The following is a 19,178-nucleotide window of genomic DNA, read 5'->3' as shown; positions in this document are numbered from 1 at the left end:
GTATATACACATATTAATATTGGATGTCATGCAACATGCCTTGTAAGTGCAAACAGTTTTCAGGCCCTCACAACTGCAATTACAAATATAAATCAGATACAAAGACTAAGATGCGTTGTTTAAAACGTCCTAAATTTTGAAGGTTAAGGACAGCTCTCAGTAAATTTGCAAAACAAAACAACAGGCTTAATATACCATGTAGGCACCCCTTAAGAAACTTCTACAAGAAAGCAGACGTGATTGGGAGGCTGAAATATATGCATATAAAGGCTTTTATGCCTCCTGCGTGGTTCATCCCTCCTGTGGCTTATCACTCCTGTGTGGTTCACTCATGACATTAGTGATCAAAAGTAATTGCTATTATATGACACTTTAAATGGCAGGGAGAGAGAGAGAGAGAGAGAGAGAATAAACATCATCGGAATTTTGTTAAACTATATTTAACAAATAAAAATGGTATGTGATGTTGGGCTACCATTTAAAGTAAGCTTTTCCCAGACGGTCAGTTATTAGATTTCTCCTGCTTTTAAAGTGTACGCATTGAGAGGTCTGATTTGCTGGAGCACAGTGTTAATAATTGCAACAGGTATTAAAAGGAGCTGGGCTCTGAACAAACAAAGGCAGTGCTATAAACCACTAAGCTCTGTGAGAAATCATACTATAGGCAACTAATTAGGCACCTAACATCAGCCACTTCAGGCACTAGAATCTTCATGCCTCCTTTCCTTACAGGAGATAACATCATTGTATTATCTCACGGGGAGAATAGAATAGGAATAGAAACACCGTAGTCATGAGGGAGCTGGAAAACCCCACAAGGAAACTGCTAAAACTATACTCAGAGCAAGGCTTGAATGGTATAAAATAAAGAAGGCATGGGAATTAAAAGGAATAAAGTTTGATTAGCAGCATATTCAGTGAGCACAGACTATCCTTGCAGTATATTTGGAAACTGAGCTAACACTTTAAAATCAAATAGGGTAACCCTATCACCAGTAGGCTGGCTCCAGGCACTTACTGGATGCAGACCTATTTCAATTATGGTTTAATCATTTTATGAATTCAGCTAAGTGCTCTTTCTCTTCTCATGCATCGTAATTTTATTTGAGTCTGAATAAAGTAGTGCTGTGTTGCTGCTGATTTGAGGAAAAGAATTACTATTGTCCGAAGGTGCGGGGGTAACCTGCTCTGAGGATCACAAAAACAACAGAAAACTGGCAATGGAGAAGGAATTTTAAAAGAAAAAAGAGCAAAGATAAAATAGCTATCTGTGGCAGCAGTTTCCAATTCAACAAGAGAGAGGAAGATTTTGCAAAATGCATTAAGACACTCAGTCAATACCTTTATACAAGAAGCTCATATTGATGGCAGGGGGGAATTGAACACATTTGCAGAACTTAAAGATTTATGCTTCGTACAACAAGTGGGTGAGATGAAATACAAAGGTGTAATAGCCTCTAAATAAAAAAAAAAAAATTATGTGCCTACCTCACATTTTATAAACAGAGCAACAGAAGTTTCATTCATCTCAGAAGCCAACTGAAAAGTATCTCTGAATTTTTGGCAGGACCAACAAGCCATTACTTGCTATGTACAGACTGGCAGGGAGCAGTGGTTCTTATAAGCAAGATTCTCACTTTTTTTTTTTTTTCGTTTTCTCCCCCCCGCCCCCCAATAAAACATCCAAAGGCTGAGAAAAGCCCTTCAATGTTGTACGCTAAGAATGTGTGACACTAGAGGGAGCTACTACGAGCTGGCAAAATTTAAATCTGAAGCCAGTTTATTACAAAAGGAAGTTCCAAGCAACCTTAAATTACACATAAGCAACATTCAGGTCATCTGTCACAAGGAAGAGGGTGTTACTCCTACAGCACAGCTTGGCCGAGCTCTCATTCGAGCGTTCCTCTGGCCTCCTCCTTTATGCCTTCTTCCCAGGCTTTTTATATAAAAACGTGAGCCTAAATTACTGTAATATAACTAATGGGCTTGGTTTCCTCACTTTTTCCAGTGTTCAACCTAATGCATTATAAATGGAGTGAAGAGGTGTTTCAAAGGGACTAAACACTATTCTGAAACTTAGGCCTCTTCACCTTTTTTTAATTTTGTATCAAAAAAAAAAAAAAAACCAAACGTACACATATATCACTGCTCACATTTAAAATTTTGTCCTGCATGCCCTATATCACCGTTGCCTATTGTCGTGGCTTTAAGTGCCCCTTGGTATCACTCCTTCTCTCAGCCAAGAAATGCAATATATTTCACAGTCTCTGCCAGTCCTGCATTGCCTCCCTGCTCTATCTCGAATTTCAGGTTGCCAAGAAGTTGTTGCTTCCACTACCTTCACAAATACTAATCCTCACTAATCAAATCTCCTCTTCACCTGCTTTACATTTATTACACAAGTCACTGGGGTAAAGGAGAGGCTGGTCAGGAAAAAATGGGGTGGCGTTACATTTAAATAGAGCAGTAATAAAACCAAGACGTGCGCCTAAATGAACCTGAATGTCATTATTATTGTAACCCTGACCCTTCCTTTCCCTGCTCTTTCCTGCCCCCCGCACATAGGCACATACGCTTTTCCTCTCATTCATTGACTCCTGTCTGAAATAAGATCTTTTGCTCCTAAGGACTGGGCCGTTTCTTTTACGTAGCCTGTAAAATGCTCAGTGCAAGTACCATACAAGTAAAGAACAAATGTCACAGCCATTCAGATACCTGGATAAAATTAGTCTAATTCCCAGTAGGCAGGTATGCTCCTTAGCTAACACTTCTGTGAACATGGCCAAAAGCTTTTTCTTACCTTATATTTTGAGATGATCTTTCAAATAGAGACAGAGGTAAAGGAAACAGCCTGATGAAGTGTGAATAAAATTGTAATATTGCTTCTGCTCATTACATATCCATTTTATAATGTACATATTATAAATTATAATTCATAATCTACAATATGCTAAAGCTGTCAGCTTTCATAAGCACTACAACACATGAAGAAAACCTCTTCCTTATTTGACTACTCTAAGACATGTCAAAATCATCCACTCATTTTTAAGACAATAAATAAATGATATTAGCAAATAAACATGTTATTGTTGGCAGACATTTCACAAAAAGAAAAGAAAGTCGGTTCTCACAATCCAGTTGGCTCTGTATAGTTTAAAATCCTCAGTGAATTAACAAGTCCAAATAATAAAAAAACAAAATCACACATTAAAATTTGTTTTGTGTATTATGAAATACATCATCCCTATACTCACGTTGTTACTCAGAACACAATGCAGAACCATGCAGGGATGCCTTCGCTAGAAATAAATAAGCTACTGAACTAAAACAGACACCAAGTCATACAGTTCCCCTAGAAAAAACACAACAAATTTCAGCACACAGTTTTTCAGTGGGGTTATTTAGCTTGAGCAGAGCTCTGTGTTGATGTACATGTATCTGGTCCTCTGAGAACTAGTTCAGGTCTCCCTGAAAACCACTGCACTGCACCCAGTAAACACAGCTTTCTTTCCTTCCATTTCCTTTAATATTAATTTTTCAGCAGTTACTTTTCTTTTTTTCATAAGTTGCATCAAAAGAAGGACTTCAGTTTCATAGTGTTTCTTTGGTGGAATCTTCGCAAACATTTGCAAAACAAAAGTATTCATACACGTTTTGCTTTATAACAGAATGACTTTATGAGCTGAAGCTTTGCTGTGTTAGAGCGGTATCGCTGCGTTTCCTTCAGCAGGATTAAACTGACTGGGATGAGAGAGGGAAAGAGTGCAGATACAAAACAGTGGCCACCGAAGGATGATCTGGAATTGTCATCTTTGTATCTTTGCATTGCATTCAGTAACCGAAAGGGAGACCCCACTCAGCTAGAAACGGTGCTAACAGGGAAAGAGAAGAGTAAGTGTGGAGAGGAATATATTACATCAGACTTTCCACCGCACACAGAAATAGATGCTTTGGGCCCAAACTGTAACACGTTTCACTGTTGTAGCGGGAGTTTCTTCAGGGAAATCTCACACCCACCCACCACATCTCACCAAAGACTAAAACAATAACCTACTCCTTTCTGTAGCCTCCATCACTCACATATATGCGTATTGACAATTCATTTGCGAAACGGTGACAAAGGGTGCATCCAATCTGTTTGTTTGCACACTATTTGGCAGTATTTGTTCCGTGTGCTAAACGGATACATCAGGGGAAAAGATCACCTGTGGCAGGCTGGAAGTCCCTCAGAGGCAAGGGAGCATCTTCAGATGGAAGATGTTTCTGGAGGGCAAGATGAGGCAATAGCCTATAGCATATGGGTGGTGACCAGGGCACTTCTGCAAAGAGCAGGGAGCTGAAATCCAGGCCCTGGGGAAGAGAGAAATTCAAGCTTTTTTCTTAACATCTTAGAGCGGACCGATTAGAGTTCATTATAACTCAGCCATGAAAAATTGCTGGACTGAGAGCAAGGAGAGAACAATTCCCCTGCCAGAATACAGTGGGCAGGGAGATCTGTTTTCAGTCTTTTTTACCCTTATTTTGCCCTACCTTGTAGACCCAAAGTTTTCAATTTCTGAAGTTTGTTGTTCTAGCTTTCTAGAACCCAGAGATTCAAAGTCCAGCTGGTAGGTTTGTCTCTGGGAAAAGGCACAAGGTTTTTCACATACCCTCCTTCTGCATGGTAACCTGCAGAGCAGCTGAGGAGCCAAGACAGTGCTTAGATACTAAGTCCAACCCCATCAGACATCGTAAGGCAAAGAGTCTTGAGTAGCTGCCACTATCAACAAATTCAGTAACCGTAAATGATCCCAAATAGTTAGCATTATTTTTGGTATCCAAAATATAGTAAGATAATCAATCCCTGGTATTGATTGACCCATGTTTTGACCCATAACAGAGATCCGGACAAAAAATTACATAATATTGCTTTGAAGAAAAAAATAATAAATATTTTACAAAAAGGCCGGCAATACGGGGGGGGGCTCTTCATTAACTTCATTTAAAACCAAACTAGAGATTACCCTTACCTTGAGTTCTGACTTTCAGATACATCCTTTACCATGAGGATCCACAAACTTTTCCAAAAAATTTGTCAGTATTCAAAACATCTTACAGTATTTTCTGAGACCTCATAAAAAGAAGTGGACTAAGTTATGTCTGACCAATGCACGTATTGTCCATTTCATAAGGAGAAAAAAAAAAAAAAAAAAAAGACGTTTATCACTTACACATGCATTAAAATATACAAAACGTGTATCTTTTCAAGGGACAAATGGCTTCATTTCAGTGATGACATGAAATGTCTGTATTTGTGGAGGGCCAAGACATACATCATGAGGAGAGCAGTGCTGCAACAGCCTAATGAAAATTAAGTACAAATACAGGTGGCTACAACAAATGTACATTCACGGTCTGTAGCTCACTCGTGTAGCAACATTGGACGGTACACCACAAGAGCTGGGCAGTATCAACACTGATATCATCACATCAAAACACAGAGACAGTCAAACTATGGTTATTCTTCACAATGCAGAAGAAGATTTCAGGGTTCCAATATCCTGGCACAGACCTTCAGAGTAGACAGAATCTGGAGAAACTCCAGTCTGAGGAGAGCATTTCCACTTCTTCTCTATTTAAAGCACGGTGTGCTAAGAAGCTTTAGTAAACCCTAGAAATGAATAGTATCCAAATGTCCTGCATTTCCAATGACTCACATCGGTCCAAACACATGCAGAAGTGTTAAATTCCACCCAACAGTGTGGCTCATCATACTTCATTCCCTGAAATACCAGCTTTAGAAGAGGATAATTCTAGGTAAAGTGGTAGAAGCCAAAGCCCTTAAAACAAAAACAAAAAAAAAAGGGGGGGGGGAGAAAATTGCAACATTAATTTTTTCAAGTAAACACTTTCCAATCTGTCTTTAATACTCAAATCTGCCAATGTATCCTGCTAACTGACTGCCTCTTCTGCAGCATTACTGCCTAATTACCTCTCCTAGCTACACCATTGTATTTATATACTTCTCTCGAAATGAGATTGTCAGCTTGGTGTCCCTCTTGTTCTTGAAAGTTTGTGAACCTGTAAGAAGCTGCTATGAAATAAAATACTAAGGGTTAATGGATATATCAACAATAGGTGCAATCTGGTCACTAAGATAAAACGATCATGGATAGGACTGTAAGCGGAGGGAAAAAAAAAACAACAAGAAAACATGCACTTAAAGCAGGAGTTTCCAAACATGGTGCAGGCACCACGGATTACGCATATAAATTTTTTGCGAACAAAAGGTACATCTTTGAAAGAGAAAAAAGACTATACCAGCACAGCTTGCTTATTTCCACACCTTTGTTGTATGGCAGCAAACACAGCAGGGGTTGGAGCATTCCCACACCAGATCATATTTCCAAGCCATTAGTCAGAGTGACACAACTGCTGGCCAATACTGGGTTCCGAGAGATGTAAAAAATTACAAAGCTCTGCTCTGGAACAGAAAGGGTTTTCCCAATGGACTGATATGAGACAGAGAAAGCATAAAAAATGGGACCAGAAATAGCTGGACCCTCCTTGCTCCAGCCAGTAGTAGCCTCTGGACAAAGCTGGCATGCATACAAACAGGCTTGACCAAACATACTCTGCTCCTGAGTTTAATGACATTTTCTGACTAAAGTGACTTTAAAATCTTAGGTGTTTTGTAATCAAAGGCAGCAAATAAGACAAACCAAAGCAGTCTGCAGTCACCTGATAAATGCCTCGAGCATTCTGCTAGAGCAGTTCTGCATTGCTATGTCCAATGCACCAACTAATCGGTCCCAGAGCCCAGCTATATCTTCAGGTAGGTGGAACATTATTACCACATCCAACTATTCCCAGCCCAGCCATATGCCCCAGCTCTTTCTTTTTACAAAACCTTCTCCTCCTTTTCTCTTCCCCACTGTAATTTTTTGCCCCTGTAGTTGTAGTAGAACAAATGTCAGAGAGATTGCTGGAACTGTATCGAAGTGCAAGGAAAAAAAAAATATTTGCAGGAGCATTTTTACATGGGAGCAGTTCTTTTCTCTGGCTCACAAAACGGTTCCACAGTTTTGCTTCCACAGCTAAGGAAACTGGGTGCTGCAAAGCAAAGGTAGCATAAAAATGCATTGAGCTAGTACTGTCATTGATTTTTATACACAAATCCACAGCCAACTGCAAAAGGTCAGTGAAATGGGAACATCAACAGGCAGTTAGTAAACTCTACGGAATTTACCAAGCAGGGTGGGGAGCAGACAGTGAGTTTAGGACTATAGTGCCTGTCACAAGATTGTTTTTCTAATGATTTTTGACAACTCCCTGTTTAGTGCTGCCAGACCTTTCAACAATGAGTGAAGAATTAATTTTTATCATCCTCTACTTATCCATGGGTGGGCTAATTTTCAACTGATAGCAATAAATAATTTCCATTGTACAGAGTCTCTGCGGGTTCCTTTTCACTGCTGGAGTAGCCATTTGACAAATTAGGAAGAGGAATTGAGTACTGATAGGATAAAGGGTCTTGTGGCAGTAGCAGGGAGTCAGAAGAAATTCAGGAGATGGGTGTCAGAACAAAGTCCTTACACTAAACAGTTCTTGGATAGCTCACTCATACGTATTTACACTACAGCTGGACTCAGGGTAGGATTCATAAAGCTGCTCCTAAACCAGGCTGGACAGGGACAAAGGGGACTTAAAGGCTGTGCTGGTTGTCAGGCTACAATTGACTTCAACTACCCTTGGAGGTTCGTTACTTGTTATGCTTTGTTCTCACATAGTTAACGTTCTTCTCAAGAAGTGACAGGAACAAGCACTGATGCCTTATATAGTCAGAGCAACAAGTCAGATGCTACATCAAGAATCTGTTTACAGTTCCAGAATCCACTTTCACCAGATTTCAATTAAAAAAAAAAAAAAAAAACAAACCAAAAAAAACCTCATTCTACTCTGATTAAATTCCACTCCGTGGTACAAGAGGCTACAAGGAAATAACATATGAACATCAGCCAATTGCTTTGTTTAGTCGAAACCTCTTTCCTAAAGTGAGAAGATGAAATACACATATAATAGCTTCTGAATTACTTGCTAGGTTACAAATGCTGCATAGCTATCTCTTTCTCTATGGTGCTAATTGTTCCACATTTAGGAAAGAAAAAAAAAAAAAAAGAAGATTACCTTCAGCCCCACTAAGGGCACCAAAATATGAGAAGTGCATTTCTAACCCACACACTTGACATATTTTATCTACAAGAAAGATGAAGAGTTAATTGCTTGCGGAAGTTACTGAAACCTACCTACATATTCAGTATCCAAAATAGTGGGCAGATCTTACGTTCACTTTGAGGAGAATAAACTGGAGTGGGAGGTCTTTTTCTAAAACAAACTTCAGTTTACTTCTTGCCTAGGTTGCAATTCACTGAAGCAACTACATCTAAATGAGTATCTCCCAGTACTTGTATTCTGAGATTAATAGGGAGTGGGTCACAGGATTACAGCTTTTTGAGATGCATCAACTACTAACCCAATAAGTAGTACATCAACCCAAAGTTGACACAGGGATATAAACAAAAGGTGAACTTATCATTTACACGCATTTAGTAATTAGTACACATGGAGAAAGAGTCATACAGTAAATAAGCTCCTTTTTACCAAGTTAAGTTTCCTCCTCTTTTGACATGTGGTCCTACAGCTAAGTAGATGAAGTATTGCCATTGGTAGAACAGTCGTACTGACTTTGCAAGGCCTCGGGACTGAGGCTTGTCTTGGCCTGCCTGGAACTAAGTATTAGCTTGTTTAGCTGTCACAGCAATTCTTCCAATGACCAGGCGCCTATATCTAATTTTCATATGGTATAAATAATTTTATATGTGCATATACACATATGCACATACACCGTGTATGAACATATTTATATATATATACATATTCACACTGTGTATATACATATGTTGGAAAATACACACACACATCCCCACCCACACACACCCCCACCCACACGGTGCAGTATAGAGGAATACCCAGCATGAGAAAGCAATCAAAAGGGGCATGGGCTGACACTGGGGACTGTAGACAACTTGCTCCTGCCCAGATAAACAACTCAACCAGTCAGTTAAAGAAATACAGAGCCGGGAAAAACTAGCTTTAGGGGGTAATAAATGAATTTTAAGGGTTTTTGTTTTTTGTTTTTAAAGTCTGACACATGAAAAACACACTATTCACAGTAAAATCTAAAGAAACATGGAATTACAACCAATAAAGAAAATCCAAGGTGTCAAAGCATGTTAGAAACCATACAAAATTAGTGACAAGCAGATCCTAGAGCAAGGAAAAAGCAACTCCATGATTCCTATCCCATTTCCTAGTCAAGAACTTGGGATACTGATGACTTGCTGCAGCCCCTCCCACCCTCCCCCAACTTCTGCTTAAGGAAGACGCAGGACCAGAAGGGCAATGGAAGTGTGAATGAAACAGCAGAGAAAAGGGGTAAATACAAGGAAGTGTGCGTATAATAGTTTTAACTATGTTACTGCTAAGAATATCTTTTCTGCAATAGCATTTTTTTTTCCATAATTATTAAGTATGGAATAAAGAGTCTCTGATTAGACTGCTCAGATTTCAACTACAGCAAAATTCCCGGCTTTTTGTCATACAGGGTTTGTTTCCTTTTCTTTCCCCTATAACAAAATTTGGAGTGTAACACACATACACCATATAACACTGGATTAATTTAGGTGTTGTTTGGGGGAGAGTGTGGTTTTGTTTTGTTTCTGTTTTTATACTGAGGCCACAGAGACAGGCCAAAGAATAACTCGTCTGATCCAGAGAACCTTGGAGAGCTCCACACAGATTCCTCCTTGACCCCAGAAGATATTTTAGGGTACTCCTACCAGATGCTCCAAAGCTATAGAAATATGCCAAAGGCTTGGGTTGAACTTCTTACTCATTTTCCTAGTCCCTGGCTCTGTGCACAAAAAAAGCAATTAATTGTAGAACACTTTCACGGTTTTAACCTCACTTGTTCCAGGCACACCGTGGCTATTGTAACGCATTTGTGTGTGTCTGCGTGGATTCCCACAATTCTTGGTCTCCTCTTGGCTTCTCAACTCAGAAGGCTGTGTCATTTGGATTTAACTTACAAACACCAAGGTAAATCCAGAAACAGTGAAGTCTGCCACCATCTAATTCATTTTTACAGATTATTCTATGTTATATGCACATGCATCCGTATGTTTGTATGTATGTATGTGTATATAGACGTGCTGAGTTCTAGCTAACAGTAATTTTTAAATTATTATACCCACGCAAAATACGGCAGTGAAACCTTCTGACATCTGTAGTAACACTGAAGATAATACTACATTAAAAATGTTACTCTGACTTTTTTTTTCTTTCCAGATTGGAAGTGCTATAAAGAAACTCAAAAGGGAAACATTCTGTATTCCTTTAGGAGACCCTTCTGCTTCAATTCCAGTCTCTTTCTAGGCTGTGTCTTTAAACACCATGCTCTCATGAGCTGGCTATGGCCACTGTCTTCACATAATGTCTGGAAGAAATAATTGCATCAAATTCTATTCTCTAAAGCTAGCCTTCTCTCACTTTAAAGGCAAAAATGTTTCAATAACAACTCTAAACACCAACAGCAACTTTACTTCTCTGTGAACCAGGAAACTGAACCTGGTTACACACAGGTTACCCAACAGGCCCATTCATCGAATCAGAGTAACTTAAGATGGAAGGGGCCAATGGAGGTCATCTAGTCCAACTCCCAGCTCAAAGCACAGCTTCAATGGTGCCTCAGGTCACTTAGGATTTACTACATACTCTGTACCAAGCTTGAAATCAAGGACTTCATTTTGTCTAAGATGCTATTGCTGGAAATGGTGCAGAGGAGAAAACAACATATTAGAAATGCAGAGAAAACAACATGTGAGAAATGCAGAGAACCAAGAGTAAAAGCAGACTAAGCACTTGTGTGCAGAGCTACTGAGATATAGTAATCAGCTCTGCCTATACAATTTGTCGTACACCACCGACAGCTAACGTGGGGTGATAATTTCACAGAGACTAATTACAGTTTAAGCAAAATTTACTTCAGAAACTACAGCATCAATACTGAGTAATAATTCATATAATTTAATTCACAGCACAATGTCTTATTTTCGCAGTTCAGTGAGCTGTAAACTTGAACGCAGCCCCATCAAAATAAATGTTAGGAAGCCTACTATATGGCAGTGGACAGAAATATAAATGATCTGCATTCTGTTCTTGGTAAAAGTAACAAATTCTGCTATTAGAATTCAGCAGCACTAAGATCACCTAGTCATGCTTTATATTGATAACATCAGGGCTACATATCATGCTCTTGTTGCACTGGATTTCCTCTGGGATTTGCTTTGAGAATTTGTTTGTTGACTCAACCCAGATAATAAGAACTGCACTATTCTTTTCAGTTGACTGCACGACACGTTTTTTGATTCCATACTTCTGTTTACCTCCATAAAAAGACATGAAAATTAGTTGTAGGCCTAACAAAAAATCACAATCTATAAGAACCGATCATAGGGTAAAGAGGAGAATTCCCTTTTTTTAATTTCTATCTAGCTGTTACTAATATACATCAAGACAGTATCACTACTTCTAGCTAAAGATGACTGAGAAATAAAATTGAAACTCACGCTTCCCGTGGAGGTTGGATCTGTATTCCACTCCCTTCATTTCAGCTCTGCAACAAAATAGGAGCAAAAATAGAACATATCAACCAGTAATAGGGAAGAGAGTTCAGTAAGAAAAAGAGATAAATACAGGAGAGTCATCCATTTGGAAATAAAATATATTTCATGCTTACAGTGAATTACCCTGTCTTTTACATGATGTCAGGCACAGTAAAACTGAGCAGATGTTTATACAAGAATATCAAGTGGTACTCCCTCAGACCAGGCCAGCTTGAAATATTCTGATTATTTCTTTTCCTTGGTGTTTTAATTTTAATATTATCTATGCACATTCTTCGGGGCAGAGGGGGAGGATAAAGGAGAAAGATTTGTCCCTCTGTCTGTCTGGAGAGGATGGATTTTTTGTTTGTTTGTTTGTTTTAATCCAATTCCTCATGCACTGTGAAGTCTTCCCTCTCTCAAACACAGCTCCTGCTGAGCTATTAAACCAAGGTGTAGCAAAGGTCACAATCCCCTTAACTGTGATTTCTCTCTGAATTAAGAAGTTTGCTGAAGGATACCGATAAAAGTAATAGAATAAACAACACATCAGAAATTTTAAGCTAGGATATGAAGTCAAGAAGAGGAAAAGATTAATTAATTCAACTTATTTTAATTAATTCAAATAAGACTGCCCTCTTTGACCCAAACTCAAACTGAATCTGTATCAAAATTCTTTAGAAAGAATCTATCAGTATTTGACTCACCGTTACTCATAGCAACTGACTCTATTTATGCCTATATGTATACCTACACATTAGACTGCCAAGAAAGCTCCGAGATTTAAAATAACACTGATATACAGAACCAACTTAATATTACAATGTATTTGTTTTCCTTTTACTTGGCTATTGAGATTTCTTTCCAATGATGAGTGACTGGAATTACAATACTTCACATCAGTTTTCTGTGCAAGTGGAACACTTGGCAAACATAAAAAACCATTGAAAAGTATACATGGAAGGCCCAAGGCTGGCATAAGACCAAACCTCAATGTGCCATCTGGTAAACAGTTTTTTTATTTTCTTCTGCTACATAAGATGAGTAAGTGGGTGTGTAGGAATTTGCTGTATTTTTTTCCATCTTTGGTTTGTGTTTTTGGTGGGGTATTTTGTTTTTGTTTTATTTTTTTTTTTTCTCTCTCTCATTTGTTTTGTGGTGTCGACATGACAACATTACATATTCATCATGTATGGCATCTGATCCAGCCCTGTGATTCTTCTCTTTCACTTAGGACCCTCTGCTGCTCTTTACATCCCTCCACCCTTTGGAAGTACCAGATAGCCGGAGCAGGGTAAGGCTTGTAAGGGCCATCATCAGCCACACAAGAATTTTTGTTATGAAAAGATGAAAAAACAATGCTTGGTACGTGTCAGGTTTAATTTGTACTTGTCATGACTATGAATTTGTGATTTGCTTGATAATTCATGGGGTAACTTTCACCTAGTTGGCATTTTGTCTCACCTATAAATAATGAACAGAAGCAAGCTGGAGTTTTCTCCACTTGCATATCTGTTTTAAGTCATTCCCTTCGTGGATATTTTACTTCCAGAAGATCAGACTCATCTTTTCACATAATTTTTTGCAGATGAAATCAAAAATTCCTTGGGAATAAGGACAAGTTTCTGCATAGTGGGTTACTGGAGGCCAGCTACCGTGTTTGCATCATTTTTTCCAAATATTTCTAAACACAGTGTAATTAATAGACAGACATCCCCTTGTATATGGTGACTTCTAGCACAAGCAGTAGTACTTTATTTTAATGGCCAAAAAAAAAGATTCCTAGATATTAAAGACCCAGAGACATTTTTGAAAAGTAAGTATATTAACCTCTGTCATTCTGACCTAATGTATGACACCATTCTAATTCCCTCACCAGTTTTATTTCCACATAAACTACACTTCCAGTCTTAAATTATTGCACATACAGATATAGCTACCAATTCTCAGTCAACAAAAATCCACAACACTTTCATAGGCAAAGTGATCCTTCTATTTACCAAATGAAATTTGCGTAGCGTTTTGCCATGAAAGCATGCACTTGTGTGTATATATTTGGTTTAAATACATAATGAAAGAAATATGTATATTTTTAGAAGGGCCACTGTAGTATCGTGTACGTATGCTCCATGAAGTTAAGTTTCTACGCGCATTGTCAATGCCGCATGCTGCACACGGTTTCCATTCTGCTCCCTTCAATGCTTTTGGAATCAATTGAAGTCAAAACATCCTGGAAGAAAAGTTCAGTTTTTGCACCCCTGGTTTCAATTATTTTTAAATCTGACGCACAAACACAGCTTTTTAAGACATGTGAGTGGAGTGCCAAATAAGGATCTTTTGATTTTTTGAAATACATGTGGTTGAAATCTGAGACCTGCCTGCTGCCAAGCCACAGTATTTGGAATCAAGTACTGGCACAAGAAAATAAGCCATTGTTCAGAGCATGATTTTAAGAGGAACTATCCTGCAAAAAGGAAAACGTAAATTCCCATACTTTAGCTCATGATTATAAGACAATCCCATAATCCTTTGTTAAATACTTGAAAGTTGAAATATATAGATTCTCGCAATGTTTATCCAAGCTCTCAGAAGTAATCTTTTGATAAAAACTACACTAGAGCCTTCTTAATTTTTTCTACGTTATAAAAAGAATCAAAATTGTGAGACGAAATAGTCCGTCTCATCAATGTTATTTCTAGTCCTGTGCTGTATGTGTTAATGTTGTCTGGTGTTACATACAGCTCTTTCAGTATTTTTGCCATTGACTGTAGCAGCAAAAATAATAACAGGCTCCTACTGAGATAAAAGTACCTTGAGGGCATACTGTATTGTTAGGTAAGGTTGAGCAATTTCACATCCCTGGTTTCAGATGCCAAAAGAGCACACTTGCTCTATGTATAAACACTTAAACATTTATTCGCAGTCACTGTAAGGGAGCCAGATCTCCAGCCAGTGCCATTCCCAGCTTTGAGTAAAAAAATTACAAAACAAAAATTGTTTCCTATGTTAACAAGCACTCAAATTAATTTTATTACACGTAGCTCTTCCTGGGATGACGGATGAGCAGGAGAGACATGGACATGACAAAATATAAGAATAGAAAGAGAAATCGGCTATTTAGCTTTTGCGGGGGCTAAGATTACATTAGAAAGCACACAGTTACATACCATAGATGTTCACATACAAAAAGGATCAAAGTTGAAAGATTAAACTAAAAAGACAAGGCTGTCCTCCTGAAGATAAAACTGAGTAACTTATTCTAATCTCAGGTAGTGAAACAAAGGAAAAATACCAAGAAAAGGAAGCAAATCATCTTTCAGTTCATCAAACAGAAAATTGTACAGTAGGAGATTTGCTGACAAATGGTTTCTTCTGCTGAGACAACTAATACAGTAAATGACAAAAAGCATAACAGCAAATCTAGTAACATCTCCACTAGTCTGGAATTTTGACAACGAACGTGCTCCTTCCAGCACTCAATGCCAGAGTGACGCACCAAGGCACAATGTTTAAATTGGGCTTAGAGGAAAAAAAAAAAAATAAAAAAATATTAGTCTTAATCTCATACTCAAGACTCAAGTTTCAGTTTTCTCACTCTGTCCTTTATGAATACACATGCTAGCTCCAAGTCTTTTTCATCAGTTTGCCACCCAGGTTTCACTAGAGAGTCAGAACCTAGTTAGACCCAGATCTACCTTTGACTAGAAGCACCATTTTTAGGGATCATACTGTTTTATTTTTCTCAGAGAAGAGCAATGACATCACTGAATTTTAAGGTGTGTACATTAAGAGAACATGCCTGCTTGAACAACCCAAGAAAGAAACTCCCAAGAAACCTTAGGAAATTGGTCACTGTAGTTAACCATGGGGACGTTTCACTTTGACAGCTGTTACTGGCCAATGGGACAAACTGGTGTCTTGAGTCCAGATTACGAAACAAGCATCACATTAAGTATTACTGAGTTGCCCTGGCAGAATCCCTAGCTGAGCATCCACAAAAACCAGGCCAAAACTGCAGTTTCAGCCTCTATCAGCCATCTAGATTAAGGTTACCACCAAAGAAATCTCCATTTCATTGCACATCTTCTGGGTGCTCCTTGACAACATTAAGAATCCAGCCTGCTCATGCTCTGATCTGTGTTATCTTAGCTAAAAGAACCCCATATACCGTGTATTAGTCTCTTGTGCTTTAGACAGGGAGATGTGAACTGAAAGGCCTTCTGAAATACTAGGCAGGCAAATAGTTCAAAGTTACGTTGTTTCTTTGAAAAAAACATTCTTAAGAGAAAAAAGTACAAATAGTGCCTTCGATATACAAGGGGCCAACAGTTTACTTCTGTGCATCAGAAAGCAAGAGTACGGACAGAAACAAAGAGCCTGCTCCAGCAAAGGCTGAGGCATGGGAGACATCGCCCTGGAATGAAAAAAGTACTTTCTGAAGAGTCTGTGGGCCAACCTGCACAGGGAAAGCAGCCTCCCTGCATGGAGCTCAGGCTGGTGTGTAAAGCACGGGCAAGTACCGAAAAAACATCTCTGAACATTAGAGTACTCGTACACCTGCACCATTGACGTTTTGGTCCAAGTTTGCTGTCTGTGTTAAAGAAATAAAGAAAATATTTTAAAGAAAGAAAGAAATATTTAAAGAAAATATTTTTTGAGTTTGCCTTACGGTCAGGACACTGATTCACAAACACCAACATACTCCTCCCTGTCCATGGCATAGATCAATTTTACTTAGCTTCACAAACTGCCGTAAGGCATTTACATAAATGGAAACTGCTCCAACATTTATGCTGTCCGCAAAAGGTTTTCCTCAGATTGCTTTGTTTCATAAATAATCGACTCTTCCTTTATCTGCTCATCTTCTATTTGGATTAACACTCAGTACGTGATATGTCATGTTTAGAGTGATGTAGTGTCAGTATGTACTGACATAGTGTGGACAAAGCCCACCCCAGATCATCATTAGCAAAACGGGGGATGTGTTATGCCTCTGTGTGCATATGTGCATTTGTTTGCACTGAAAAGAAACAGAGTTAAACTTATGGCCATGCCCGTCATCTGGCTTCAAGCCTTTGTTATGTCAATACTCTGAAATAATCTCAACCAAAATATTTTCTTTTGATGCAACAGAAGCATTAATGCATGATAGATACATTTGGAAGTTATTTATCACTCATTAAGGATTCTCTAAATAGAAATGATGTGAAACACAGACTACATGCAAGGACTACAAGCTGACTTCCTTGGTCTCTGAGGTACTGAAAAATCTCACGACATTCTCAGAGCAAAAAACGCTCAAGAAGCAGTCGATGAAAAGGTACAAAGAGTACGCGGTGTTGAAGCAGAACCTTCAGACATGCATTTGTTCAGAATTACCTTCATCCAGGCACTCCACTCATTGTGCCTGCTTGGTCTCTTAACTAGAAGGTTTTCTCTCAACGTGGGGTATATGGAGCAACCGAATAAAATAAAGCTGGGAAAGCTAAGGGGGACACTAACATGAGCCACCAGGCAGCTGGGCCAGGAGAGGATGTGAACTAATAGAAAGGTACCGACACAAACAGCTGATGATTGCTTCCACCATTCTTCAAGCAATACTAAGAGAGGTACAGTGATCCTGCATCATCTGGAGGCCTTCAATTAGCCACCTTTAATTAGCATCCTCATTACATTTTCTAAAATGTGTAACTTAACATTTCAGGGAAGTCAATATGCAAATGGTTTAAAGCAGCTAAGCAGGCATCTGATGCTACTCACAATGAAAAGTGATCTCTTCAACAGGTGCGTAGTTTCTGTCCATGTGGCTTTTGTTTATTGACTCCATTTTATTATTGGAAACATGCAGATTTAGGTCAATTTGGGTTGTCCTCTTTAATTATGGAAAGTGTCAATCATACAGCAAAAGAAGCAGGTGGGTCTGTGCTTAGCTTGCCCACCCTCTTCACCCAGAGTCCATCTTGACACAAAGCTTCTACTGCCTGGAAGTAAATATCCCACTTCTCAACATATTGTTCATGAAAGAGATTTAAATTCTTTGAGAACTCTTAAATAAAATTGCTTTCTCATGATGGATGAGCTCCACTGTGTAAACTCCAGGAAGAAAGGCTGTTCCTAGCAAGATTCCCGTGAAAAAACTAGGAATCTGTTTCCGTTTCAGATATAATCACAGTGGTGCTCACAAACTGGATTTATGAGGTTAAGTACATCTATTAGCATCAGTACGATTAAACATGAAACTGAACAAGATTCTGACTAGAAACTTTATGACCACCGGCCAAATACAGTAATATTTTGACATCTTATAAATAGAAAAATCAAATTTAAAAAATCCAGCTGGCAAAAAATCCATTATTCAAGATACAGTAGTATATGAGCAAAAAAAGGTATCCTTATGGTACAGTTTTCTTCACTGAAATTGCTGTACTTCTTTTTTAGCTACAATTAAACCATCACCAACAAATTCATGGGACATGGTGCAATCAAACTGAGGCCCAATGTGCTCAATTGTTCCGGTTTGCACTGTTAATAAATGCATTTACAAAATAACGCTTTCCATCTCTCCACTGAAATGTTTTCCATGTGGTGAGAACGTTCAGGTCTGACTCTGAACTCGCATGCTGTAATACAAGGCAAATTTAAAACGAATAAGGCCATTCTGTGGATTAAAAAGTCAAGGATGACCTGTCAGTTCTGTTGACAAGGGATTTGTGGTTTCCTGCAGAAATAAACAGGCATTCCCCACTTGATAGGCAGCTAGATCCCAGTGATACCTACCTCCCCCAGTACTTCATCTGCTCCTTTCCTCTACTGAAGGCCATCTATACTGATACGGTTTTGTTATATTTAAACATTACTACTAGAATCAGATTAAATATACGTTGGCTCAATAAGGGCTGGCTATGTAGCAGCATCCAGTAACACCACACACTTCTAAATAGCACTTGGTACTGAAGAGTTCCAGAGTAATTTATAATTTGCGAGTTAAGCTTCACATCGTTCTAATCATAGTGAATGTTATCACTCCTGCGTTACGGACTGGGAAACGGGGACACGTATCATACGTGAAATGTCCGACATCACAAACCGCTTTGCTGACAAAGCTGGAAAGAGAACTTGACTTTAAAGAGTTTAAGCTACTAGATGAGGGAGATAGTTTGCCAGCCTCCCATACACACATAAATGGAGTCTTGCTGTTGATCTATTCAGTTATTTGGCACTGAAAATACTCGCAAACTTAACAGCTACGGCCATAACTTCATTAAACAAAACATTTCACAAGTATGACAATTTCTTTATAAGGAAACCTACTTTCCCGGTAACCCGACCCGCTGCCCTGACACCAGTGATGTAATCCAGGGCAGAGGCTCCGAGTAGCATCTGGTAAAACATGATGATTCAGTGGAATCTGGTAAAACAAGAACTGGAAGGGCCAAATATATATCTTTGAAGGAATTCCACTGAAGCTTGAAAAGG

General features: G+C 38.7%; 1 long non-coding RNA gene across 1 annotated transcript in view; it reads right to left on the bottom strand.

The window, feature by feature from the left end:
- The window catches only part of LOC148051575 (uncharacterized), a 97,417-nt gene that overhangs the window by 48,560 nt on the left and 29,679 nt on the right, over nucleotides 1–19,178 (bottom strand). Inside the window, exon 2 of the long non-coding RNA XR_015700164.1 lies at nucleotides 11,667–11,713. This is a non-coding gene — a long non-coding RNA (uncharacterized LOC148051575). The remainder of the gene's footprint in view (nucleotides 1–11,666; nucleotides 11,714–19,178) is intronic.

The sequence above is a fragment of the Nipponia nippon genome, unplaced genomic scaffold (assembly GCF_047370975.1).
Source record: "Nipponia nippon isolate SJK-2023a ecotype South Korea unplaced genomic scaffold, ASM4737097v1 scaffold_6, whole genome shotgun sequence".
NCBI lineage: Eukaryota > Metazoa > Chordata > Aves > Pelecaniformes > Threskiornithidae > Nipponia > Nipponia nippon.
Note: the sequence above shows the minus strand (reverse complement) of the source record. Positions and strands in the feature narration are given on the sequence as shown.